The following is a 26725-nucleotide window of genomic DNA, read 5'->3' as shown; positions in this document are numbered from 1 at the left end:
TGCCTTTCCAAACTGCTGAGGTCTCCACTGCACCTCTGGTTTCACCCTCACAGCTTTACACACTGCACTTTCAAGGCCACACTGCTGGGCTCCCAGGCCTTCTGAAATCAAGGTGGAAGCCTTTTAAACCTCAGAATTTGTGCATTCTGCATGCATCTAAAACCAGTGCCATGTAGATGATGTTAAGGGCTGTTGCCAGTTGGAGCTTTCCTCTCTTTCGATTGTAGGAGTTGAGTGCCTGGATCAATGGACACTCTGAATCCAATTCTTAGTAACAAATTTTTTATGTCACTACCATTCTGGAACATAGTGCTGTGTGGCTTTCACCGCAAAGCAAAGTCTTTCACTTTTGCAGGTGTGTCACTTGCAAAGGTTTGAGACTTGATGCTTTTTGTGGTGCCCTCAGGCCATCTTTGCTGCTTTCCTGTTCTTTCTTAGCAAATGAGATTTCCTAAGCTTTATCTTTGCACTCTGCAGCTTTATTAGAGCTTCCTTTCTGGCCAAACTCACAATGTTTTAAATCATCTTATTGGGCTCTTTACTCTTGATTCTCAACATAGATCTGGCTAAAAGCCACCAACTATAGTCATGCTATCATCTTAACATTACATTGCCTTGAAATTTCTTCTGCCAGATTAATTAGTCTGTTGCCCTTAATCTTAATCTCAGGCAAAATCTCTGGACAGGAGCAAAATGCAGACAAACTTTCTGTTAAGCTGGTTCAGTCCATAATCAATTGGTTCCAGTGCAGAGTGGCATGGTAGTGGGACAAGTCTTTAAGGCAGCAGCCATCAAAAGTATCCACAGCAAAAAGTGGGGAGAACAAGCCTCTTTTCCTCTTTCATATTGTAAGCAAGATAACACCCCCACTCAGGGCAGGTCTAGGAATTACAGCATCTCATTGCCCTTGTCTTGCACAGGCTGAAGATGTTTACAAAGTAAGCATCCTAGCTCCCTGCTGCTGAGTCTCTTAAATTTCTAAACTTTTCAAGTGGATACCATGTATCAACCATAGCAGAAGGGAAAATAAAGAAATTCATGAAAATAGACATTTGCTTATTATAGTAAGAGTAGGAAATTTTTTGACATTGGATTATCTAAAGCTTTTTTGGGACAACTAGATTTGAATGATTAGCATGATGATATAAAATAAAACCTAAAAATTCTGAGTCTTATCAATATTACCAAAATGTTAAAATTATATTTCAGAAATTTTCTTGTTAAGTCCTTAACTTAGTTTTGTTTCACATGAAGACAAAGAATCTCTTCTTTTGGAGAAAGAATGATACTTCTGATTTATTTAAGATGTCTGAGTTATATCTTGTGATGGAAATAGAAATGTTATGCCTTCCTATACAATAACATTTTAAAGCACTTCTGCTCTATTTACACATCAATATTTAGCAATGGGAAAGAGGCCCCACATCTTGAACATTTACCTGGAACTAAGCAGCCAGTGAGGGTGCGATGAGAAACACTTGCTTCCAATTGGAGCCTGGAAAAGAGCCTTGTCTTTGTGGTTGCCTCTGCTTGCTGACTTGAGAGTGGGAGCACGGTCTTTGTGCTTACAGAATTTTCTTAGATTTTTGTGCATAGATGTTTCATTTTCTACTTGCATGTACAGTTATTTCTAGGGGATTCAGATGTTTGCTTGTTAGATTTCTTGCTATTTAGTGGAAAGAGAAAGAGGCCTTCCTGTCACAGATTGCTACACATACCTCTATATAATTCATTCCAAGCCATTACCAGTAACACGGGCCAACACATTAGAGGTCTGGCACTAAACCAGCTAGGCAGATAAACTACCAGTAGGGTGAAGTCAAGTGGAAAGCTCTACTGCTAATGTATAACTGCATTGCCCATGTCTGCATATTTGGCTACTGATGATAATATAAAAAAGAGTATAATTGACAACTTATAATGTTAGCTGTTGAGCTGATCTGATCTTAAACAAAGTAATATTATCATCAAGACAGACTTTTTTTTTAAAAGTATCTAAATATAACTTTTATTTGTGTAAAGAAAATATACTGTTGGGGGCTGGGGTTTTAACTTAGCAGCATAAGCACCTGCCTTGCAAGCAGGCAGTCGTGAGTTCGATCCCTGCTACTGATAAAAACGAAAAAGACAAAAAAAAAAAAAAGAAAAAGAAAATAAATTGTTGCCACTGTATCATAGAGCAGTGCTTAGAAAGAATGAAAAGGGTCCCTAGATCTCCCTATGAATCTCTGATTATAAATTATTAGGCACTCCTATGTTTTTAAAAAATGATCTGTTTAGATGGGCACCTTCTCTAAATTTACATGCAACAGACTCACTCTTTGCTTATGTTGTATGAATTCCTATAATGCCAGGTTAGTGTATAGTTGTCTAAAACAACTGTGAGCAGTGGCATGACACTATGAAGACCTCCATGGACTCTCTAATTAGTGAAAATGATAAAAATTACTTTAAAAACAAACATCTACAGCCTTTAGAAATGGCTGTAATGAGAAGGCATCTTTCCCAGGAGGAGCAAGTGTTTCTCATCTGCTCCTTCACCACCTGTGGCTGAGGCAGTTCTAGGTAAACAAGGTACAGAGATGGGACCTTCTTCTTCTGCCCAACCCCAACATGTGCAGCTGAGACTTGGAACTAAGTCAAAGTGCACTGTGCATGGCAGTGACAGCACTGAGACCCATACAACCCTTCCTCTGCCTTTTAGGGTACAAATACAATAGAAAAAGCAAGCCAAGAGGAATTTAGGCCACTCCCACCCTCAGTTCCAACAATGGAGGTATCACCCAGATAGAAGCTTGCCATTGTCCCAGCTCCAGTTCCTGACCCTTGACTCAGAGATTTTGCCTGAGAGAAAAGAAAGCCCTAAAGCAAATGATTTCCTAACCTCATCTAAAAGATCATGAGTTCATTTGCAAAAGGGTAAGAAGTTTAAAACCTTAAGAAGTTTAACTAATGTGCACTGTCAAAGAGTGGAGGCTACTATGAAAAGCATTTGGGAGATTGTGGATCTAATGGAAAAAAAGCCTACCCTATAGGCTAGTTAGTTTTCGGAAGAAAACTAAAGAATAAGACAGCTGAAAGGATCCCTCACGGGTTCAGGAAACTGTCAATGACCTGAAATATTATTCTTTCCAAAGAATCGGAATTTAATTGGATTAGTATACAGAGGAAACTATGCTCCAGAACATTTGCTCACAACACAGCAATGGGCCAGCAACTAGTGGCCTTTAACAGTTTGATGTGGTTAGGGCAAGAGCCCTTGAGGGCCTTATCAGTGTGGCTGCCATCCCAAGGTAAATGAGGCATATTCAGAGCCTTGCCTCTCTGAGGAGAAAATCAGAAGCTTACCATTGTGAAGATAGGAGACAGCAACAAGGACAGGTGGAAGTTAATCACTAAATAGACAAGAAAATAACAATAACATGCCCCAGAGTGAGTGACCAGAGTACTGATACTACCTAAAGTCCAGTTACAAGGATATCATCTCTCTCCACTTCTTTGTAATATTGCGCTAGACATTCTACCCACAGCATTAGATGAGATAAATAAAGACATGAACTAATGAATATATTCAAATTAGAAGAAAAAGAGTCGAACTATTTCTATTGCAGACAATGTAAGTTTGTATATAGAAAATCTAAAAATATCACTAAAAAAAACTACTAGAAGCCAGCCATTGTAGCATACCTCTGTAATTTCAGCATGTGGGAAGCTGAGGCAGGAGAATTGCCACAAATTCAAGGCCAGTCTGGGCTACAACAGTGAGTTCAAGGCTAGCCTGGACTACATGGCAAGACCTTCTGTCAAAAAAAAAAATGAGAAAAAATTACTTTAGAGATTGCAGGATATAAAATCAATATTCAAAAATTAATTGTATTTCTATGTACTTCCAACAAACAAGTCAAGTTGAAATTAGAAAAGTAATTCTACTCGTGATAATACAAAAAAAGAAAAAATTTAACAGATGTGAAAAATCTATGCTTTAAAAATGTATGAAAAATGTTATTCCAAGAAATTTTAAAAGATCTAAATAAATAGAAAAAGCTTCATAGATGAGAAGAGTTAACATATCTAAAATGAAATTATTCTAGAATACAATCTAAAGACACAATGCAATCTCTATCAGAATCACAGATGACTTTATAGATACTGACAAGCTAACTCTAACATTGATATGGAATTGCAAAGGATACAGGACAATTAAAATAATTTGGGAAATAAGAAAAAACTATAAGGAATCACATTTTCCAACTTCAAAACTTATTACAAAGCAACAGTAATCAAGTTAGGATGATAATGACATGGGGAAGGTGTAAGGACCAGTGAAACAGAACTCAAAATCTACAAATAAGCCCATATATCTGAAGTCAATTGCCTTGTGCCAAAATCAATGGAGAAGCCCAGGAGAGGTTAAGACCATCACTCGCAGTGGTCAAGGACACGCCCAGTTTCCAGCCACTCTAGCCTGCCTAGGCCACAACCAGTGACCTTCTTTCAATCCAGTGAACTGTGCGGCCCAAGGAGGGAACTGGGCTCCTGGTGGGGGTGAGTTCCTGTTCACCATCCCGATACCCAGGAGAGTTTGAGATCACCACACCCAGTAGTCAAGGATGTGCCCAGCTTCCAGCCACACTAGACTGGGCTCTGCAGGTTTCAGTCCTGCCTCGGTCACGCCCATTGACCTTCTTTTAATCCAGGGAACTGGACTGCCAGAGGAGACAACTGTGCTGCCAAAGGAGGTGAGTTCCTGCACAGCATCCCGAGTCCCAAGAGAGTTTAAGACCATTGCAACCAGTGATCAAGGACCTTCCTAGCATCCAGTCACACCAGAGTAGGCTTGGGAGGTTTTGCAGCCTGACTAGATTACACCCAGCCAGCTTCTTCAATCAGGGGAATTGAGAGCACATGAAGTGAGTTTCACAGCATTGGTCCCTGTCCAGGGATAGCTCTGGACCATCATCTACAGTGGTTAGGTAAACGTTCAGATTTCTGGAACACTGGAGGTGGCATGGAAGGTCTGTGGGCCTGACTGGACCATGCTCAGCAACCTCCATTCAGTCCCAGGAGCCAAAGGGATAGAAGGTGATTTTCAAAATACCCAGGGGAAACTTTGGAACATCACTTGAAACATGGAAATATAGGAAAATGACAAGATGAAAAAACAAAATGCATTCTCAAACTTCCAGCCCATCCCAAGAAAGCCTAGGAGCCAATTACATAGAAGAAAATATAGGCCATATACCTGAAATGCCTGAAATAATAGGAACTGAAATAAAGAGGCAACTCTGGGAAGCTTTAAAGGAATTCAAGCTAGAAATAACCTCCCAGGTAAAAGAGGAAATGATAAAAGTAATGAAAGAGATGCTGAACACATCTAAAGAGGACACAGTTAAAAAATTAGAGGAACAATGCAAAAAGAATCCCTGGATGAACAATATAAGAAAAAATCCAGAATACACAAAGCAGATTCAAAGAGATACATAGGAAATCAAAAATTCCATTGCAAGTTGTCAACACTGTCTCAACAAAAGTGAAGATAGAAGTTCAGACCTCAAAGACAAGATTGTAGCTAGTGAACAGAAAAGGAAAGATCTTTTAAAAATAACAAGGAATCAGGAAATAACAATTCAACAGCTTCAAGATGAAGCAAAGAAAAACAGCATAAGCTAGATACAGATAAATGAAAAAGAAGGGGAAAACTCAAATGATATCAAGAGGCTATTTACAGAAGTAATAACTGAAAATTTCCCAAACATCATAATGGAAACTGACATATGGATTAGTGAAGCATATAGAACTCCAAATAGCCATAACCAAAACAAAATACACCCAGGCATATAATAATCACCATCCCAGAAATCCAACATAAGAATAGAATATTAAAAGCTGTTAGAAAAGACAGATCACCTATAAAGGAAAACCTATCAGAATCACGGCAGACTTCTACACAAACAATAAAGTCAAGTAGAGCATGGATTGAAGTATTTCAGATCCTAAAGGAAAATGATTTCCAACCTAGACTGATGTATGCTGGAAAACTGTCCTTCTAAATGGATGGAGAAATAAGATACTTCCATGACAAAGACCAGCTGAAGAACTTCATGATCACCAAGCCAACCCTGCAAAGAATACTGAGAGACAGTTTGAATAGACATAGGAAGAAACCAATAAGCAAGGCGGGCAATTAAACGGAGTGGAAAGATAAAGATGTAACAGCAGAAAGATAACATGTCAACAATAAACCAATATATAATAGTTATAATGATTAATGTAAATGGTCTCAATTCACCAATTAAAAGAAACAGACTGGGAGAATGGATCAAGAAACAACATTCAACCATATGTTGCCTACAAGAAACTCATCTAACCCAAAAGGAAACTCAGAGACTGAAAGTCAAAGGATGGAAAATAACACTTCATGCAAGAGGAATCCCCAGCAAGTGAGGGTAGCTATTCTGTTTGCAGACAGTGTGAACTTCAAATCAAGAATGATCCTAAGAGATAAAGAAGGTCACCACATACTGGTTAGGGGAAAACTTCAAGAGGAAGAGATAACAATCTTAAATACATATGCACCAAATTCCAGAAGATCCAATTATACAAACCAAGTAGTAATAGAAATGAAAAATCAAATTAGCAATAACACGGTTATAACAGGAGATGTTAACACACCACTGACACCAAAGGACAGATCAGCCAGACAGAAAATCAGCAAAGAAATAACAGAACTGAGTCACACCTGAGAACAAATGGACTTGATAGACATTTACAGAGTGTTCCATCCAACAACATCAGAAAATACATTCTTCTCAGCAGTACATAGGACATTCTCTAAAATAGACCATATACTAGCCCACAGAACATATTGAAATAAATGCAAAAGAAATGAAATTATCCCATGCAGGTTATCATATCATAGCACCATGAAGCTAGATTTTAATGATAAAAGAAGCTGCAAAAACCCCATAAACACATGGAAATTGAATAATACATTCTTGAGCAATCAGTGGGTCAAAGGGGAAATTAAAGAAGAAATTAAACAAAACCTAAAAGAAAATGAAAATAAAAGTACAATTTACCAGAATCTGTGGGATGCAATGAAAGCAGTCCTCAGAGGAAAATTTATTGCACTGAGTTCCCAAATCAGAAAAACTGAATGACTACAACTATGCAACCTGATGCTACACCTCAGTCTATAAAAAGAAGAGCAAGACAAGCCCAAAGCCAAAAGAAGGGAGGAAATTATACAATTCAGAGCAAAAATTAATGCAGTAGAGACTAAGAAAACAATCCAAAAAATCAATGAATCAAAGAATTGGTTCCTTGAAACAATACATAAAGTTGATAAGCCCTTATGAAAAGAAAAGGCTCAAATTCATGCAGTAAGAAATGAAAATGTGAAATCACTACAGACTCTGTGGAAATACAGAAGATCGCCAACACCTATTTCAAAAACCATTACTCATAGGTTCGATAACACAGAAGAAATGGACAGATGCCTAGAAACACATGAAGTACCAAAGCTAGGTCAAGAAGATGTAAAACTGCTGAATAACCCAATTTCTATTAATGAAATTGAAAATGGAATTAAGTCCTTACCTCCAAAGAAGAGCCCAGGCCAAGACACATTCACTGTGGAATTCTACAAAGAAGGCTTCATGCCGACACTCCTCAAACTCTTCAATGAAATCAAAAGGGAAGCAGTTCTTCCTAAGTCAGTCCTGGAAGCAAATATTACTCTAGTACCAAAAGCTGAGAAAGACCCAACTAAAAAAGAGAGCTACACACCAATCTCCCTAATGAACAGAGATGCAAAAATTGTCAATAAAATATTGGCAAACAGGATGCAGCAATCATCAAGAAGATTATACCCCATGACCAAGTGGGATTCATCCCAGGCATGCAAGGATGGTTCAACATATGTAAATCAATAAATGTAACCCACCATATCAATAGAGCCAAAAGTAAGAATCACATGACCATTTCTATAGATGCAGAAAAAGTTTTTGATAAGGTCTAACACTCATCCATGATAAAAATCTTACACAAAATTGGAATAGATGGTCTTTACCTCAATATGATAAAGGCCATCTGTGACAAACCAACAGCCAGTATCATATTAAACAGCCAAAAATTGAAGTTCTTTACCTTAAAATCAGGCACAAGACAAGGATGTCCCTTATTACCCCTCCTATTTAACATCATACTGGAAATACTAGCCAGAGCAATTAGACAAGAGAGAGAAATGAAAGGAGTAAAGATAGGAAAAGAGGAAGTTAAATTATCATTATTTGCAGATGATATGATACTCTACATAGAAGACCCAAAAACTCTGAATGCAAAGACTCCTAGATATATTAAAAACAAATTCATAAGGTACCTGGATACAAAATCAATTCTTTCCCCACTCTCCGAAGTCAGAAGTAGCAGGCTTTGGCTTTTAGAAAGTTAAAACTACCTTTTTTCCCAGGATTGATTACGTTTTGTTGTCTCTCTATTTGGAAGTCTGGACATGAAATGTGAGAACCCAGGACTCCTGTTAACCAGTCATGTCACCCTGAAAGATGTCATCACCTGTGCTAAAAAAGCATTTCCCACCTTTGGCCTGGTTGTTAGTGATGCACGTGGTCTCTCAGAGAAATCTCTTCTCTGGTTCTTCCGGCTGGTGAAGCATAGAAGCAGCTTTCTTTGAAAAATCATTGGTTCAAAAAACTTCTGGGAGAACATGGTGGATAGATAGCAGCAGCTATGGAGGCTCTCTGAGATCACCAGCTTAGATTCCAAGAGTGGTGTGGTGTGGGGAGTCCTAAGGAGGGAAAGATATACCCTGTTGGCCCAGGAACAAACTAAGCTGAGAGAAACCAACTGGAAATGCAATCCCGGTACTATGACTGGAACAGCTGAAGTCTCAGTGCCGAAGCTGGAACCTGCACCTCTGGAAAATGCGATGTGAATTTCCTGCTGCCGCTGCTGCATCTAAATCGGCACAGGAGGGATAGAGACATGAAAGCTCTGAGAGTGGGAATTGGTGAACCGAATTGGGAACAGAGCTGGTGGGGAGCCCTGCATTGACCTGCAGTGAGTGAGAGGAACAGGGGCCCTTCCATAGACTAGGAGGCTCCAACAGAAGGCATTCTGGGACCACGCAGACTAGCTGGAACAGGACACTGCAATGATTTCAGTCACATATTCCCCTCTCAAGCAGGATTGGTGGGGAGTGCTTGACCTGGGTGATGCCACAGACTAAGACCCAGTAGGCTAGCCCAAACCAGGTCCCTGAGCCTGGAAGTGCACCCTAATGCAGTGAAGCCTTCAGCAGGTTGACTGACCTGGAGGGGTGGGCCCAGCATAGGATGCCCAGGTCTGTGTCTCCCTAGTATACTGCAGTGGGTGGGAACACCTAGCCAGTGCAATTCAAACAAACTGTAACCGACAAAGAAAGAAACTGGGCCTCCTATATACACTTGTATGGAAGGAACAAAAAGCATGGAAAGAGGGAGAAACAAGAAAGGGTCCTCAGTCCCCAATCCTCAGAACACTAATCCAGGAAAGGTAAATGCAAAGGAGAATGAGGACAGAAAATATGCAACATCAGGCACGGCACCAATAGACATAGAGCGATATCCCTGGAACCTCATAGATGAGTTCAAAAGTGAAGTACTTAACCAAATAAAGCAAGATTATAAGTATAATAGTTAAAGAAATGCTAAGCACCTCCCAAGAAAAAACAGTTGGTAGAATGGAAGAACAGAAAAAAAGGGGAGAATTGTTTGATGGAGAAAATAGAGAAAACATAGAATACGTAAAGCAGGTTCAAAAAGATTACCAGGAAACTAAAAACTTTATTGAAAGCTGGTATAATAGCTTGAAAGAAACTAAGGATAGATTATCTGAACTTGAGGACAGATTTGTAATGTAGGAGCATGAAAGGAAAAACTTCTTAAAAATAACAAGCAAACAAGCAGTAACAATACAAAGGCTAGAAGATGATTAGAGGATCTATAACTTAATGTAAAGGAAGAAGCAGGGATACAAACAAATGAACTGCAAAGGCTATTCACAGAAATATTCAAGGAGAACTTCTCTAATATGGGAAAAGGTAAAGATACTCATATCCATGAGGCATACAGGACCCCAGCCACCTACAACCCAAATAGAACCACACCCAGGCATATAATAATCAAAATTCCAGAAATCCAATATAAGAACAGAATACTAAAGATGTCAGAGACAAGAAACAGGTCACTTACAAGGGAACACCCATCGGAATTGCAGCAGACTTCTTAGCACAAACCATCAAATCATGAAGAGCCTGAGGGGAAATAATTCAAGCTTTGAAAGACAATAACCTCCAGCCAAGATTGATATATCCTGCACAACTGTCCCTAGAAATTAATGGAGAAACAAGGTGCTTCCAGGATAAAGAGGAACTAGGGGAATTTGAAACTGCCAATTCAACTCTACAGAGAATACTGCAGCACATTCTAAAAGAGAAAAATACCAAGATTCCAGAAATAGTGGCAGAGAGGCCACAATGAATGGAGCAGAAAGCTAAATGAAAAAGACAAACTGACAACTAATGACAGAAAAAGAGCTCAACAGAAATGAGGCAGAGAAGGTTGGATGGTAGGAACAGCTATTTTGGAGAAAATAAGGCACCATAATAGCTAGTGCTGATTTAATATCATCTTGTTTTGAAGTCCCATCAAGCTTTTGTTCTTCTGTCTCCATTGGTCTTAACATGTTTTATCTTACTGGATTTTATTATATGTGATAATATAAACAAAAACTTTTATAGACAAGGAGATAATACAGAAACCATTGTTCATTTTGTGTTAATTGGTTCTAAAGCCCTGTAATACTGTCATTCTCTTTAATGGTTTTACATTGTCTTGATAGGTTTGATGCTACAGTATATGAAGTTATACTCAAAGATTTCAAGGAAAGAGACACTATGGTAATTACTTTTATGTCGGGATATCTTGTGGTGAAACACTATTTTGCTTAAATGATTATGTTCTGACCTGTGCTGTTTTGTTGTTATGTCCTCTTTTATATCAATCTCCTTTTTAATTATTTATTTATTTTTATCTTTTTAATTAAGTGAAAAATAAATAAAAAATAGCAGGATATATTATAGTAACCCACTTTGATTTCCTATTAACTTGATTTGAAACCCTTTATTGCTCTCACCATCTGGTTTTGACTGATTTTACTCTATTCTGTTTTGCTTGATAGTACCAAGTTTGAGAGTATATGCAACAGTACCATTTATTAAACAGATTGTCTTTCTACCAGTGAATGTATTTGGCCCCTTTATCAAAAATAAGGTGGTCGAGTGTGTTTGTAGTTGTGCTTGTATGTTCTGATCTATTCCATTGATCTTCAGATATCTTTTATTTCAGTAACAAGTTGATTTTATTATAGTAGCTTTGTAGTATAACTTCAAGTCAGGGATTGTGATGCCTCCTGCCTTGCCTTTGCTGCTTAGAATTGCGTGTGTTATTGTACATCTCTTCTGGTTCCAGATGAATTTTAGGAGTGATTTCTCTAGATCTATGAGGTATGTTGATGGTATTTTCATTGGGATTGCATTGAATCTGTATAACAGTTTTGGGTGAATGGCCATTTTCACATTATTTATTCAACATACCTCATAGATCTAGAGAAATCACTCCTAAAATACTGGAAAAACTGGCTTTCCATATGCTGAAAACTAAAACTAGACCCATGCCTATCACTGTGTACTAAACTAAAATCTAAATGGATCGAAGATCTGAATATTAAAACAAACAATCTATTGGAAGACAAATTAGGTAAAAAGCTTGAAGACATAGTGGTATAAGTCTATACCACTTATACCAGTGGTATAAGGTATAAGTAGAGAATTTATGAACAGGAATCAAACGGCATGGGAAATACTTCCCAGAGTCAATAACTGGTATCACGTCTTGTTAAAAAATTTCTGCAAATCCAAAGAAATCTCCTGCATAGTGAAAAGAAAAACCCACAAACTGGGAAAAAATCTTAGTGAACTGGCCCTCAGACAAAAGACTTCTGTTTAAAACATAAAAAGAATTTTTACAAATCAGAGCCTTAAATTGAATGATCCAAACAAAAAATGGGCATCTGACATGATTACACAGTTCTCACATGAAGAAATACAAATGACAAATAAATACATGAAAAATGTTCAGCATTTCTCATTAGAGAAATGAATATTAAAAGAACACTGAAAATTCGTTTCACTCCAGAAAGAATGGAAAGGAACTCTTCTGCACTGCTGGTGGGAGTGTAGACTGCTGCAATCACTGTGGAAATCAGTTTGGAGATTCCTCAAAAACCTCGGCTTGGAAGTCCCATTTGACCCACAATTGCACTTCTAGACATATTCCCAGAACTGGAAACATTATACCACAGTGATACATGTGCACCCATTTTTATAGCAGCACAATCTGTAATAGCCAGATCTGGGAAACTACCTAAGTGTCCATCAACTGAGGAACAGATAAAAAAGTTTTGGTAATTTTATACAGTAAAGGCAGCCCTTCCGTGGGGAGAACCAGCAGTGTCTCCTGAGATCCACGCCATGTTGGAACTTAGGACACTGGCAAGCCAAGCAAACACCTCCCCTCCCTGGTAATTGGAGGTGGGATGGCAGACTGCAGCTCTTCCAGGGGGAGAACCAGCAGTGTCTCCTGAGATCCACACCATGTTGGAAGTTAGGCCTCTGGGAAGCCAAGCAGGCACCTCCCCTCCCTGGTAAGCGGCAGCAGTATGGCCCACTGCAGCCCTTCCAGGGGGAGAACCAGCAGTGTCTCCTGAGATCCACGCCATGTTGGAACTTAGGACTCTGGGAAGCCAAGCAAGCACCTCCCCTCCCTGGTAAGCAGAGGCAGGGTGGCAGACTGCAGCCCTTCCGTGGGGAGAACCAGCAGTGTCTCCTGAGATCCACGCCATGTTGGAACTTAGGACACTGGCAAGCCAAGCAAACACCTCCCCTCCCTGGTAATCGGAGGTGGGATGGCAGACTGCAGCTCTTCCAGGGGGAGAACCAGCATTGTCTCCTGAGATCCACACCATGTTGGAAGTTAGGACTCTGGGAAGCCAAGCAAGCACCTCCCCTCCCTGGTAAGCGGAGGCAGGCTGGCAGACTGCAGCCCTTCCAGGGGGAGAACAAGCAGTGTCTCCTGAGATCCACACCATGTTGGAACTGAGGACGCTGTGAAAATAAATGACCATCCTGCCTCCCTGCTTAGCAATAGTCAACCTACTGCTACATAGCCTAGAGTCAAATATCCCACTTCCCCTATCCTCCTTCTCCTCCCCACCCCCCACCCATTAGCAAATGGGAACCAGAAATCTGAGCATTTCCTGGCAGGTTGACTATAGCAAATAAGGGGAACTTCCTTCTACCATTTCTTTGAAGGCAAATATTTTTATTACTGTTTTGCTCTTTTCTAATTAATGGTACTGCTCTATTCAATTCTGTTTTGATAAGTTCTATAGTGTTCTATATTTCATCTCATTTGGATATACGTGACTGAAAGAACAACTATTATAAAGATAACAAAATATACTGTGATACCTATCACTGTTATCCCAGTAACCTGCTGTGAAGTTCTGTACCAATTTCACTGTACAATCTTAGGTGGCTTTATTCTGACTTGTTCTATTGTATACTTTCAAAATAAAAAAAAATTATACAGTAGACTACTACTCAGATATAAAGAATGATCACATTGAACTATTCATAAATAAATGGACACAACTTGATACCATACTCATAATCAAAATAAATCAAACTCACATGTATAAATACCATATAGTCTCCCTAGTGTAAGAAATAGTAAGTGTATATAAGAGTTTATGGTAATCATAAATCCCTATTACATTGCTTTGAAGCCTTATGTTTGCATTCATTAGTTGGAATGATTTTATCCTGGTTTGTTTGATTTTATTATCTGTGATAATATGAACAGATATTTGGAAGAAAACAAGACATTATAATAGCCAGTGCTGATTTAATATCATCTTGCTTTGAAGTCCTATCATGCTTTTGGTCTTCTGTTTCCATTGGTTCTATCATATTATATCTTACTGGATTTTATTATGTGTGATAGTATAAAAAAAGGAGATAATATCGTAGCCATTGTTCATTTTCTGTTATTTGGTTCTGAATACTCTGTAATACTTTCATTCTCTCGAATGGTTTTATACTATTTTGTTATGTTTGATACTATTGTATATGAAGGTATGCTCAACTATTTCAAAGAAAGAGACATTACAGTATTTACTGTTAATTACATATTGTCTTGTGAAATACTGTGTTGCTTACATTGTTCTGTTCTGGTCTGCTTTGTTACATCCTCTTTGATCTTAATCTCTTTAAAATAAAAAAAGATCAATGGAGAAAAGAACAGATTTTTCAACAAATGATTCTAAGACAACAAGATATCTGGAAGCAGAAGAATGAAGTTGCACCTTTATTTTATATATAAAAACAAACTCAAAATGGATCAAAGACCTAAACGTTAAAAAATATATGAGGCAATATCTATAGTCTCAGATTTGGAAAAGAATTTTCTGAATATGACACCAAAATCATGGGCAGAAAAAATGAAAGTTAATAAATGGGACCTCATCAAAGCTGAAATTTTTGTGTTGGAAACAACACTAACAAGAAAATGAAAGACAACCCAAGAAATGGGAGTAAATATTTGAAAATCTTATACTGTGGTGTACGGGAAGGTTTCAGACATACATTCAGGCTACCAGGAATTAAAAATGATGAAGCAAGCAAAGGAAGCAACCACACAAAACTGGATTTCTGGATGCCATTCAAGTCCATCCATTTAAATGTTGATTTCATCCAAAAATATAATCAGAGAAACATCCATAATAGTGTATGACCATATATCTGGACACCATGGCCCAACTAAGTCAACAAAGTTAACCACCATAGAAATGATAAAGGTACAAATTTTAGAAGTAATGAAAATGCTTTAAAATTTTGGTGGTGATTGAAGTTCATGATAGGTAAATTGCATTCATGTAAATTGTATCTCAGTAAATTTGTTTTTAAAAAGAATGACTAATGGAAATTTTCACATCCTTGGAAAGTTCAATAAAGTTGTATTATTCACAATTTTTAAAAAGCCATTTTTCACCTACAGCTCACCAGGAAAACACAAATCACTCTCGGGAATGGTGATCAATTAAACAGCAGATATTAAGACTTACCCTAGCATAGTGTTGAATGTATGGTCCTCAAAAATACATTCTAATGGACTGATTCATTGCCATAAAAGGGGAAATTTTCCTATGGAATAAAATATCCTCTATTTGCTTTTCTAGGAGTTCAGAAAAAGTAATGGTACACTGCTGCTAATAGAAATCTCTGGAAGCTATGCAAAATTCTCTGAGGGACACAGAATTACAATCACTCATCTATGTGGGCTTATATCCTAGTTAACAAAACACACAATAGACAAAATAAAGACTGTAAGTTGGCTTTTTCTAGATGAGAACTGTAGCTAGGGATTCTATGATCCAGGAAATAAGAAATAATATTTATCAATAAATATTTAATGAAACTGCTATATATATAAATGCATGCATGGATACACCTGACACATACATTTATGCATACTTCCAAAAGGAAGTGCACTTGCAATTTCAGTCTTTTCCTTCATTCCATTACAAATTGTATTTAAAAGCCTCCATAGATTATATTTTCCAAGGAGATGGGCCAGGGATTTAGTTCAGTGACATAACTGACAATCTGGCAGTCATGAGTACTGTAATTCCAAATTTATGTACAGTCATCCAAATATTACAATCCCCTTTCCAGTCTTCCTCACAACCCAAAAAGCTGTATTTATACTGCCATTGAGATGTTATTGGAATCCTGACAAGTTAATTCCAATCTACCATCTCCAATGCAACCCACAGTGGGAATAAAGACACCAAGACAAATTCCAAATTAAGGGCAGCCAAGGGGTCCTACGTCCAATCCTCATGTAGACAGAGGCCCTGATCCTAGGCCTCTCCTAGATTTTACTATCCTATGAAAAATGGGATGGCTCAAGGATGAGTGATAGTGAGGATGGCAGGAAGTATGTGAGTAACTCAAGCTGGCTAGCCAGGTAGGGAGAAAAGCATCTTTGCAAAATGCAGAGATAAGGATATGCAGAAGGATCAATTTGCATAACTCAATTAAGGTAGCAACCAAAATTTTTGAGGAGGCTGTTGCTATGGTTTCTGATATGTAAACTTTTGTGCCCTGGGGAGTTACAGCCTCTTTACCTTGAGGCTCATATCTAGTTGACATTCCTGGAGCTGACTGACTTTAAAAACCTCACTGTGCTTATATATTTTAGAAAGAGCACTATGCAAGGCAACAGGAGACTGTCTGGTGGCTTTAGAGATTCCATACCAGTACCTCAGCTAGCCTTATTTGCAATGCTTACAGCCAATTGAAGAGAGAAGCAAATACCATAGTCAGCTCTGTACATATCAGTGTAAGGAAATCAGTCTCCATATAATCAAAGTTGTAGCAATTGTTCTTCATTCAAAGGCAGTCACTCAAGTTGTTTCCCACAATAAATTCAAACCCTGGTACCAAAAAAAAAGTTCAAGAATAGTTACAATCTGCAAAACCCTATCGCATATAGCATCCCATTTTTCACAATAGCTTATGAAGACAAATTTATTTCTATGGCTTTAAATGTGTCATTTTATTAAATGTCATACCAAGGTGACAGCTATAGTTTATACACAGATACCTGAAAGAGCTTCATGTACTCACAGGCAGTCTTTTGGAAGGCAACTGAATTACAGAAGCTTACAGGTGACTTGCCAGAAGGTAGGGTCTGGTCAGAAGAGGCAATTCACTGAAGGTGTGGCTTGGAAGGGTTGGTCTCCCGCCCCTGTTCTTCCTTTCTCTCTGCTGTTTCTAAGCTATGAGCAGCTCTACTATGCTATGCCATCCTGCCATGCCAACCAACTATGAATTGAAACCTCTAAAAAACATAAACCAAAAAATACATCTTTTCTTTTAATTATAGGTGAGGTATTTTTCCCCACTGATGAGAACAGTGACTAGACTTTCAAATGCTACAGCAATGAGGGCACTGCCAGGACTATGCCTCACCATATGGTTTAGAAGCCTTTGCAACAGGTTCACATGACTAGTCTTGAAAGCATTGGAGACACTGGGCAGAGAAGCCCTAAAAGGCTGTAAGCTGAGCTTGATGGGAAATTCTCATCAGAATTAAAACAACTAAAATACAGATAGAAATGCAGACAATAAAAGCTAGGCTAAGGAGATTTCAAATCGGAACAAGAACTTCATTGGCATTTGGGGTCCAAGTCATCGTGCTACCCTCTTGCAAAAAACATCTACATCTTGCTCATGTCCTGAGACTCTGTGGAAGACTGAGATCAAAGGCAGCAGGCTAATTAACCGGACGGAGGAAATTTCAAGGCAGCCCAAAACTGATATGTGGCACAGACAAGTTAAGGATTTTAGCCAGTTGTAATTAAGAATAAAGAGCAAATGGCACAGCTGAGTAATTTTTAAAGTTTTTATTTTGGCTTAAAGTGAACATCTGATAGAGCAGTGGCCTACCAAGTTGGAGCAGAAGCCAGCTTGGTTGCTGAAAAGATCAGCATTAAAAGCAAGCCAAGTAGGACAAAAGGAAAAATGTGAGGAGAAAATTTGAGAAACCTGTAAGACTCATCTTTTGCAGGCTCACAATTACAACACTGAAAGAGTTTGTCTTCAGAAGACAGCCTCAGGAAACCATACTCCAGAACAGTGCCTGCCTTTGTTTCCTGAGATTCAATTAATATTGCTCAGTCATTCTGGCAATTGGAAAACTTGACAGCCATTATTCAAGAGAGCCTAGTTACTCCTCAAGCTGGCAGCAGACCTTGTTGTCATCCATATGGTGATGGTTTTATTGGCATGCAAAATGCAAGAGTTGTAAGGTCAGGGAGGCTTCCACCTAGATTTCAGAAGACCACACATTGTGCCCCTGAGAGGGTAATGCATGACACTGTAAGAGTGAAGCTAAAAATGCAGTGGACACTCCTGAAAGTTGGAGGACCCAGAAGCATATGCGGAAAACTGCAAGGAGTGAGAAACCCAGCCCAAGACAGAAAACAGAGGGTATATACACTAGTAATGCTATAGGGGCAGGGCCTCCCAAGTCATTTGGAATTCACATCTTGTCACAACTTGAGTGCTGGATGCAGAGCTGAAAGATTTTATGTTTGCCCTGCTGGGTTTCTGTCTTGCTTTGGTCCCACTTATTTCTACTGGTTTGTTACTTCTTTTTGGAATGGAAACAGTTACCCTGTGCCATTATATGTGACATTTCTTTTGGATTTTTACAGGAGCTCACAGTTAAGAGTTTGCCTTAAGTCTCAGAGATGACTTTGGACTTCAACTTTTCAACAATGCTTTTCAACAATGCTAAGAGATGTACATGAGTCTTTTGGGGGCCAGGATTGGGAATTTATGGTTTAATTCCCCAAAGTCTTACAAGATCACCAGCAAGCCCTTTGGAAGTTGTTTGGATTACAGGAGTACTACAGCCAACTTGCTATTAGAAAGTAGAACCTTGCCAGAAAAGGCAGGTCAGTGTGGGCATAATCCAGAAAGTTAACTCTCCCTTCCCAGATTCTCCCTGGATGTTTTGTCTGTTTCCTATGCCAATACAGTGAGCATCTCTCCTCCACCATGCTCCTCTGCCACCTTGTCCTATTTTGGAGCCAGTTGTCTATAGACTGAAACATGAGCCAAAATAAAGTTGTCCTCCTTAAATTGATGTGGTTAGGAATTGTGTCTGTGACAGGAAAGTTACTAATGTCAAGGACAAGAATCAAACTCAGATCTTTGGCTTCCAATAAAATTTACTACAGTATACAATAAAAGGTAATTGCTGGCTCAAGTCAGTAATTAGGGTGTGCAAGATTACCTATCAAAAGAAAAATTTTAAAGTGAGGCAACAGCAACAGTAAAATTAGTTTTCAAGTCCTATACCAGACTAGGTAAAAATAAATAAATAATGTTCCAGGTAATAATTTTTTGTTTGTTCGTTTTGTTTTCCTCTAGTCCTTTGATACTATCAAAGTAATATTCCTAGAAGAAAGAAATTACCTACATTCTATAATATTTATATTTTGCAAATTTAAGTTATTATATATTCAATATTTTAAAAAGTACTTAAGCCCCATTTTCACAAAATAAAAAGCATGTTTTAAAACAACAGATAACATTTAGCAAGTTTCTACTGTTGTTTCTATAGCAATTACATAGATCTAATAGTCAGATGCAGTCTTTTTGTGAAACTACAAATCACCATGTTAACCTACCCGAAAGACTACTAGATACATACATATTCCAATATGTACCTAGAAAAGTCCAAGATTGACTGTATTATAAACATTAAATAGAGTATCTCTCTGACACCTTTGCTCTATATTACAATCAGGAATGGGGTATTAGATTAGATGCAGGATACTATTCGGTATTCTCATGCTTTGTGGCAATACTTGATAGCAAAAACCAGGGAGCTGATTACACTGTACATCCAATTTGTCTGTGGTTCCACTGCCCCCTAGTGGCAATTTAGAAACTAGTTCTCAAGAGTGATAGCTTCAAAACAGCAGTGGTTCTCAAAGTAGGATGAGGAGAACACCAGCATCAGAACATCTTAGAACTTCTTAAGACATTCAGATTTCTAGCTCCACCTAAGACCTACTGAAAAGAAACTCTGGAAGTGATGGCCAGCAATATGTCTTAATGGACCCTCTAAAAGATTCTATTATATGCTATAGGTTGAGAAACATGACTCGAAGGGAAATTTAGTATATATATTTGGAATAGATAAGAAAGATATGTGCATATGAGTGTTTTTATATGAATATTTCCCAAAATTACTTCTCTTTTTTTTCTAAACTTTGAAAGGCCTTTTATATGAATAAAACAATCTAGAAAAACTTGTAACTTAGTTGTAGAAATTTAAAAGTGCTACAAAGTATGACTGAATGATACACAAAACTAGGGAAAATATGAAAGAAAACTTATCAGATCTTTAAAGTTCATCTTAAGAAAAGCTTGGAAATTATCCAAAACATCTGACAAGAATCTAATCATTCACTTTGTGGCTACAAAATCAACGGTAAATTTTTATTGAATAGAATGAATATTTAATTCAGTTTGGGTAGGACATTTAATATTTAGGCTGTTTAGTACATGTATATTTTTCTATCGGTTTTCCATTAATAAATTGCTAATTCCTTATTTTATTTCTTTTTGTCTTTTCAAAACAGAGTTTCACTATTTAGTTCAGCCTAGCCTTGAACTCATTTGGTAGTCCAAGTTGGCCTCATACCCATAGTAATCCTCTTACCTCAGTCTCCCAAGGGTTATGGATTAAAAACTGGTGGTCAACTTAACACCAGCTGAACTGAATCAACATGATGCTGCATGTAGATGGCCCACCTGAGGAAAGTTGCTAGCATAAAAAAAGAGATGTGGAGAGGAAGAGTGTAGCATTGTGGGTTGTCCTAAGTGTTACTGTTGTTTGGAGCCTTTGGTTCTCCTAGAGGAGCTTGTCATGGCTACCTTCCTTGATATGAATTCAGCCATTATCACCGGAGGAGCTCAAGACCTTGTTACAGAGAGTGGCTGCTGCTCACTTTGATGGAGCTCTCTGGTCCTTATGTTGAACATCGTTTCCTGGCTCTGGAGGGGAAAGTGTGTGCTGTTTAATCTCCAGGAAAAGCTTTTCACACTGGCTTCCTGCTATTCTCAATGTCATAGGAGCTCAGGACCTCATGGTCACTGAGGATGGCTGTGGTATTTTTCAGGGGAGCCCTGGTCCTTATTTTGAGCATCACTTCTGGCTCCAGTACAGAACCCTTGGCCTGCTGGCACAGATCCTTCACCCCATTGGCACAGACTTTCAGTCATTGTTGTAGGCTGTAGGTCTGCAGTTGGACTAATAGAAGTATTGCCATGAGTTCTACATCTTCAACTGGACTCAATAGGACATTGCTGTGGAATCCAGACCCCCAGCTGGATTTTCCTAAATCTTTAGTGTTGTGAACAGATTTCCTGAATTTTCTTGTATTTCACTCTGGGATACCATCACAAAATAAAATTATAAATTCTGTGTCCTGATTGTAATTGTTCTCCTTGAAAGCCCTGACTACCACTGCAAGGTTTACAGATGTGCGCCATTACACTCAGCCCAATCCCTTTATATATTGTTAATTAGATCATTCAGACTATCAGTGATACAACCTCAGCCTTACCATGAGCTAAGGCTGAAAAATATTTGGGAGGAATTTTTTTAAAAGTATATTGCAGTCAAATAAATTAAAAAATCATGTATAATTAGTCAGTCTGATACTGATGGTAACATACTTTAGATGGCATGGTTCCACAGAAAGTAAACTAGAGATGAAGTCAAAAGGCTTGGCATTTGAGCTGTGTGATTTTTTAGCAAATTACTAAATTCTATTAATCTTGGTTTTCCCAAGGGTAGTAATGATGATAATCATATCTATATTGCATGTTTTTGTGGGCATCAAATAAGTAGGGATAGTCTACATAACTATATAAATATAGCCACTTCTGTTATTCAGCATTTGTATCATTTATTACAAAATGAAAATTGCAAACATTGCAATAAATGTGAAAGATCACGTCAATTTCTGTAAATGCTTAAAGCTGCAGAACTCTTCTATACTTGTTTTGGATCTACAACAGTATCTAGCAAAGAGCTGGGCACAGAATTATTGCTTCACTTTATTTACAGTTTTCAAATGTTTTTGTTGTATCCTTTGTTTGCTCTTCTCACTCTATATGCTTTCTTTTAAAACATTTAATTTCCTAAAGTTTAACAACTTCCTTGTTTCCTTACTTGCTTAGCTCTCCATGACTCTATCACTCTTAGCAAATTCTTGCAATTATTTATATACACATCTATTAATTCCCTAACACCTCACTCATGTTTTAGGATCCTCTTTTCTAAACTGACTGCCCAAGGCTGGGGATTTAGCTCAGTGGCATAAGCACCTGCCTTACAAGTGTGTGGTCATGAGTTTGATCCCTGGTACCAATAAAAAAGAAAAAGACAAAAAAATAAAATAAATAAATAAATAAACTGGCTGCCCTCAAGGCTTCTCTTCTCTTCTCTTCCCAAAACCTGTTTTCTCTCTTCTGTGTTACTTCCTGTTTCCCAGTTTTTCATTTTGTTTTTTGCTTTTTTCTCATGTTTGGAGTAGCCAGCGTCTGGTATGCTACAAGTTTCAGAGAAAGGTCAACACAACTGAGATTCCTATTGTTTACCTGACCATACACTACAGATGACAGGAAGATGAATCTCGTGTTACTCTTAAATTGCTTGCTCATGTGTCTAAGTGAGTAAAAGTCAGGTCAGCCAAATGCCCAGGGCTCTCTGTCCATTAGAGGCAAGAGGCCCCTGACCCTTGTATTGTAAACTAACTCTTCATGTCTTTCGTCCTCATTCACACACTCCCACCCCACCCCATCCCAACCCCCACCCACCCCATCAGGGTCAGACACATAGGCTGATTTCCCACAAATGGCACCTGAATAGGGATTTGACCAGGGAAAGTCTGCCCAGGTGAAACATGCAGTTGACAACAAGAAATTCTGCAGTGGAATGAGTTGAGCGGGTCAGCAAAGAAAAAGAAAAGGCACACAAAGCCTTTCTAAGCCAAGGTAATGGGCAAAAGAAAATAAGATCGAAAATTTTCTCAGTCAGGGCAATGGAACAGAATTCGTCAGTTGAAGTACAGCATTATATCCCTTCATTGGCAATTCCATTACGCCAGTCTGGTGCACAAGTTAGTACCCAGTTGCTTTCTCATATGTTATGAGATGTTATCAAACATAATCCTTAATTTCCTCAGACAGGCACATTAAATGTAAAAAGTTGGGACCAAGTGAGAAGATTTGTTGTGTATGGCCAGGGCTCTGTTATTTACCCTTAATTTTTTTTCACATAGAGCTTAGTCCATGCAGTTCTTTAACTGTAGAAGAACATCCCACACCTAGTACATCCTTGAGAAAAGGTAAAATGAGGGTGAAGAGCTCCAGAGCCCTTCTCTTCCTCCTTCACTTCCATCTGTCATTGATACAGAAGTAATGACTCCTTATCAAAGATTAGTTAGATAAGCTGTGCTTAATGGACAGCCCTTTGGGACATGTGCATTTCCAATTAATATTCATCCCAACCCTAACAACCCACAACAAAATATACATGAGCACAATCCTTCAGAGTACAAATTGCTTAAATAATAATAACTCCATGTCATGAATAACAGAGCTGAAAGACCTCCCATACTGGGCTTGTTGGAATTTATTCAAGGAGCTTTACATTTACCTTCTTTAGACATTAAGCACTTGGCTAGGTCCTGCCTTTCTACAGGGCAACATTTAAATTTGCATGTTAATTTCAAAAGTCAGAAACTGAACAATCATGACAGAATTAAATGATAGGACATCCTGAGATCACTGAGAACATGCTGTTAGCAACATGGCCATACTCAGATCTGATCCCACAGTTAACCCTTCTAGACCAGGCTTATTAGAAAATAGCTCTCATGCCCGGTATCGTGGCACATGCCTCTAATACCAGTACTTGGGAAGCTGAGGTAAGAGGATCCCTGCAAGTTCAAGACCAGCCTGCGCTACAAAGTAAGCTCAAGGCCACCCTGAATTGCATAGCAAGACTCCATCTCAAAAAGAAAAAAAAAAAAGAAAGAAAGAAACAAAGAAAAGCTCTCATGAAATGAACCTGCGTAACTATTCCTGAGAAAGATATTCCTACTCAGTCCTCTCTACACATTCTTCAGGACCTGCAGGAGCCTTATGTCCAGTTCATTGCTTGGTTACAAGAAGCTGTACAATGACAGATGCTACTTGCCTAAGCAGCAGCAATTATTGTGTCACAGCTGATTTTTGAGACTGCTAATAAAGACTGTAAACAAGGGCTTGGTAACTAAGATGGCAGATAGATAACAGCAGGCTACAGAGGCTCCCTGATATAGTCAACTTAGAATTCAACATAATACAGTGTGGGAAGTCCTGAAAAGAGGGAGTTGAATTTGCTCATCCCAAGAAGAAACTAAGGTAAGAAGAACCAATCAAGCATACAGTCTCAGTGCTACTACTGGAACAGATAAAGGTTCGGTGCTCCCGCCACAGCACCCAAACTCATGTGGCAGCAACTTACAGAGCCATCGGAAATCCCACTGCTTCGACTCACTGGAAACGCAGTCACACTGAGGTTGGGGGTTAGCGAGCTGAATGCAGAGCTGAGCTGGAGGGGAACCTGCATCAACCTCTGGCAAGTGACAGGAATAAAACCATTCCACAGAGAAAGGGACTCCAACAGACGACATTCTGGGACCAGGCAGGACTGACAGGAACAAGGGACAGCAGTGACTTCAGTCAGTTGTTCCGTTCCCGAATGGGATTGGTGGAGTGAACTTGGCCTGGGTCATGCCCCTGGCTAAGACCCAATAAGTTATCCAAAATCAATTCCCTATGCGGTGGCAAACACTAACACAGTGAAGGCCTCAGCAGGTTGACTGACCCGAAGGGGAGGCAGGGCACACTAATACAGTGAAGGCCTTAGCAGGTTGACTGATCTGGAGGGGAGGGGCCAGCATATGCTGCCCCTGTTTGCAACTCACTAGCACACTGCAGTGGGAAGGGTAATTTAGCCAGCATGCTTCGGGAGAATTATAACCAACAAAGAAACTGGGGCCTCCTGCAAGAATCAATAAAGATGGGAAGAGGAAGCAACAAGAAAAAGTCCCCATGTCCCAACCCTGAGAACATTGACCCAGGACAGGTAAATACAAAGAAGAATCAGAACAGCGAACATGCACTATCAGACATGGCCCCAGGGGACATAAAGAGATACATTCGGGACCTCATAGACAACTTCAAAAGGGAAATATTTAGCCAAATAAAGCAAGATATAAGAAGATTAACCAGAGAGATACTAAGCATCCCTCAAGCAGATACAGACAGAAGAATGGTAGAACTCAAACAAAGGAGAACCATTTGATGAAAAATATAAAGAAAATATAGAATACATGAATCATATTCAAAGAGATTACCAGGAAATTAAAAACTCTATGGAAAGATGTCAAAACTGCTTGAAAGAAAATAAGGATAGATTATCCAAATGAAGGACAGGTTTGCAATGTGGGATTAGGACAGGGAAAACGTTTTAAAAATAACAAGGAAACAAGCAGTAACAACTCAAAGGCTAGAAGACAACAAGAGGATCTATAACTTGAGAATGAAGAATGTGAATGAAGCAGGGATACAAACAAAGGAACTATAAAGGCTATTCACAGAAATAATTAAGGAAAACATCCTAAACATAGGAAAAGGAAATGATATTCTGATGTATGAGGCATACAGAACTCCAACCACCTACAACAAAAACAGAGCCACACCCAGGCTATAATCATCAAGATCCCAGAAATTCAATATAAGAACAGAATATTAAAAGCTGTTAGAGACAAGAAACAGATCACCTCTAAAGGAAGGCCCATCAGAATAATGGCAGACTTCTAGACACAAACCATCAGGTCAAGAAGAGCCTGGAGCAAAATATTCCAAGCCCTGAAAGAAAATAACTTCCAGCCCAGATTGATATACCCTGAAAATCTGTATCTAGAAATTAATGGAGAAACAAGATGCTTCCAAGACACAGAAGAACTTGGGAAATTTGCAACCACCAATCCAACTCTACAGAGAATACTGCAGGGCATTCTAGAGAGAGAGAAAAGTACCATGATTCCAGGAACAGTGGCAGAGAGGCCTCAATAAATGAAGCAGAAAACAGAATGAAGAAGACAAGCAGACAACTGATGGCAAAAAAAGAGCATAAGAGAAATGAGGCAGAGAAGGTTGGTTATAGTATCTAATATAGATGGCCTTGATGCACTAAATTAAAAAAAAAACCACATATAGAATAGATCAGGAGGTAGGGTCCACCAAGATGCTGTTTCTATTTTTAGGAAATATAATTAACATGAAAAAGAGTACATGGACTGAAAATCAAATATGAGAAAACAATGCTCTATATGACCGAGAACCAGAAAGTAATAGGGGCAACTAGACCAGTATTTGTGGACAGGTTGGATAGACAGGCTTTAATAGGTAAAGGAATACAATTAGAGATCAAGTCCAAGAGAGAGAAGGTTTGGAACCACTTAGGTAAATAGCAGGTTACCCCCACACACACAATTTAAAACCAAGGGTCTTGGTGAGAATCAAAAATGCACAGTTTACCCTGGGGAAGTAAAAGGGGAGAGAAGAGTCTTAAAAAAGATGGCAGAAGATATTGTTAATAGTGTATCAGAATTTAAAACCCACATTACTTGCACACTCTGCTTAGAAAGATATTATTCTGTCCCAATTTGTCTACTTGAATTAGATTTGAGGGCACAGACAGCTATCCCAAAAATATCAGGATATATCACAGTAATCATCTTTAACTTCCTATTAACTTAATCTGAAGCCTTGTGTGACTTATACTGTTTTATAATGACTGATCTTAGTTAAATCTGGCTTGTCTGATTGCTGTTTGGTATCAACAGATTTTATTCAAAACTGATATGACTGATAGTGTCAAGTCTGAGAGTATAGGCAACT

This window comes from Cavia porcellus, unplaced genomic scaffold (assembly GCF_034190915.1).
Source record: "Cavia porcellus strain 051 isolate PalLab524CR breed Dunkin Hartley unplaced genomic scaffold, mCavPor4.1 scaffold_10, whole genome shotgun sequence".
Lineage (NCBI taxonomy): Eukaryota > Metazoa > Chordata > Mammalia > Rodentia > Caviidae > Cavia > Cavia porcellus.
This window is presented reverse-complemented; position numbering follows the sequence as displayed.